The sequence below is a fragment of the Pogona vitticeps genome, chromosome 2 (genome assembly GCF_051106095.1).
Source record: "Pogona vitticeps strain Pit_001003342236 chromosome 2, PviZW2.1, whole genome shotgun sequence".
In the NCBI taxonomy this organism is placed as follows: domain Eukaryota; kingdom Metazoa; phylum Chordata; class Lepidosauria; order Squamata; family Agamidae; genus Pogona; species Pogona vitticeps.
This window is the reverse complement of record NC_135784.1, coordinates 80331549-80334383: the sequence shown is the minus strand read 5'-3', so window position 1 is coordinate 80334383 and position 2835 is coordinate 80331549. Positions and strand designations below refer to the sequence as shown.

General features: G+C 41.0%; 1 protein-coding gene across 7 annotated transcripts in view; it reads left to right on the top strand.

The window, feature by feature from the left end:
* Positions 1-2835, top strand: part of HEMK1 (HemK methyltransferase 1, mitochondrial release factors N(5)-glutamine) — an 86494-nt gene that overhangs the window by 2785 nt on the left and 80874 nt on the right. The window lies entirely within an intron of this gene.

Here is a 2835-nt window from a genome sequence, read left to right as displayed (position 1 = left end):
GTAAAAACAAAAGCTTGAAGTCGTGTTCATGTCCTACTCTCACCTGAAGAAAGGGCAGATAGTTACTGAATTCCCTCTTCCTTAGGTCCATGAGTTTTTAATCATACTTCGTGGCTACCCAGCCCACCTTAATTTCCATGTCTTTTTGGTGTCTGCTTGTTTATTTTTTGTCTCAATCTATGTTTGTTCGGCTCCATCGATTGTGTAGAAAACGTCGTGCGAAGTGAGGGGCTACATCACGGTTTGGTTGGCGCAATCTTGAAAATGGTGCTTGGAAGAAGGCCAATTTTTCTTTCCTTATTTTTTTACTCTATCTTCTGTCTTGTAAATTGTTTTGGAAGATATTTTATGTAATAATTTTTGTGTTATTTTTTATTTGCTGTGTCGTATTGGAAGCCGCCTAGAGTGGTCGTAGGACCAGATGGGCGGGGTACAAATAAAATAAAATAAAAATCGGTAGTCCCACAATGAACGAAAGTTTATCAAACTTGGGTTCCGTTGTAACACATGTGAACAAGCTGGGCATGGTTACGTTCCACTGATTATACTGGGGGCTCACTATCACTGAGTCTGGATTCTGGCGGTTGTATTTTAGGACTGGACTTTAGAAATCCTAAAAGAACAGATTCAGTTCTTTTACTGGTTCAGACCATTTGCCTTCCTTGTCCAGTATTTCAAGCAGAATTTTGTTGGGGTTGAACCTGTGAACTTTTGCATGCAGAGTGTTTTCTTTTCCTGTGGCTTTGCCCACCTTCTATGCAGTGTTGGTTTCTCTCTCACTTTCTTACAATTCCATTTCGGTGTTGTGGCAGAGGGTATAGTAAATATGTAATAGGAGGGGCTGATGATGGATTTACTAGTTTTTTGCTTATTGCCTTCCATATTGTACTGCAGGCAAATGTCTGTAGTGGGAATCCTTTTGAGTCTGTATAAATAAAACTCACCTTAAATACATATCAGCACATGCACCTTTTTGATTTTAATATAGTATGTTGCTCTTCCTGTTCATTGTTCCTTGTGTTCTTTCGTATGTATACACACGAATTGTTTCTCGTACTGTACATGTATCTGTTGTTTTTTGCATACCCAAAAAGGGTATAGGAACCCTGCCTCTTATAACTGAGCCACAAAAATATCAGTCAGATTAAGTTGAAAACAAACCCCAATCCTGTTTACTTTTCCCTAAAGTGATACATGTTCCTCCTACATAAACACATAATGTTTGTTCCAGGTCATAAATCATGTCATTTGTAAGGCACTTTTAATGTGAAATTCAGTTGTAGATTATTATGCACAACAAATCCACACATCTTCATGAGTATGTTGAGAAGCCAAACGGTGGCCTCATAGCCTGTGTATAGCTAACACACAAATAGAAATAAATTACTCTATAAACAACAAGCAAGGGACAACTGCAAATCATATAGCATTAAAGAATATGCACGCAACATGGTCTTCTAATGGGGATTGATAGCAACATTTTGATACATATTAATGTTTTTGAAACTTTGTCAGCTCATTTGGTCTGTCTCAGCTCTGACTGGTAATCACAAGAACATATCCCGGAGGAGTGATGTGCATTCATATGCAGCTGGAAGCTGCATCAAGGACAGTTAGACAATCAGCAAGACAGTGGGGGTAGTGCATTTCTTAGATCTCACAATTAAGAAGGAATCAGGGAAGTTATACACAAAGGTGTACAAAAAAACATACAGATTGTAATACCTACCTGAGGTTTGATAACTCCCATCCTAGATCTCTTTGTTAAAGTTTCCCATATGGTCAGTTTTTAAGAATGAAAAGGAGTTGTGCCAAAAAGAAGGACTTTGAGCAGGAGCCTCCAATTCTGAGATATCTGCTAAGAGACAGAGGATACCCACATGAGATTATAAACAATAGTCTTGCAAAGGCTATCAGTACCACATGGGACGATTTCTAAAAAACTAAAACAAAAGAACCTATACACCATGTTAACTGTGTTTTAACATATAATTATTGTTACATACAGCACTGATGTTACCTGTCTGTCATGGGTTGGAGGGAAAGTTCCATCCTATGGGGAGTGGAAGGCGGGACATCAGGAGGAGGGGCTGTACTGTATATATATATGTGGAGTTTGTGTGGAGAAGTTAGGAGAGCTGAAGGAGAGCTGAGAGAAGAAGCTTGAGTGGGAGTCTGTGTGTCAGACAGGGTACTACTGTGTGTCAGTCAGTACCAACCTGATAGGTTCAGGTGTCTGTATGGGTAGCCAGAACTGATAGGTTCAGGGTCTGTGCTTTATTTAAAGGTGTTCTGTGTGAACCAAACTGGTGTATGTATGATTGAGACTAAGCCACGTTACTGTATCTTATTCACTTGATCATTTTATTTTTCCCTGTGTGTTATTTAAATAAACCTTATTCCTTTGTTTGTTTAAAAATCCATTCCTGGTCTGTGTGACTCCTTACAGGGAATGGTTGGTGGCAGCTTAGTGAAACTGTGGCATATCCCAGGAGGTCTGGGGTTGTCACATTGATTGGTGTCCAGCGTGTGGGATACGACTGGTCCAGTTGTCCAGTGGTCCAGCAAAGCCTTGGCAAGTGTGCCCAGAGCAAGGGGGGTCTAGTCAGGGAAAATCTGAGAGCGCGTAGGTAATCTTCTAGGCTTACCTCACGGGGAGGTACGCTAGTGGAAGAACGTGCCACCTCAGATTGGGGACTAGATTAGGGAGCTCTGAGGCAACCTGTTTTGGCGGGAAAAAGCTGAGGCAAAACTGGGTAAAGTAGCAGTGATCTAGCTTGTCTGCTGAGAGGCCTAGCAGAGGGGGGTGGACTCTGGCTGGCAACAGTTACAAGT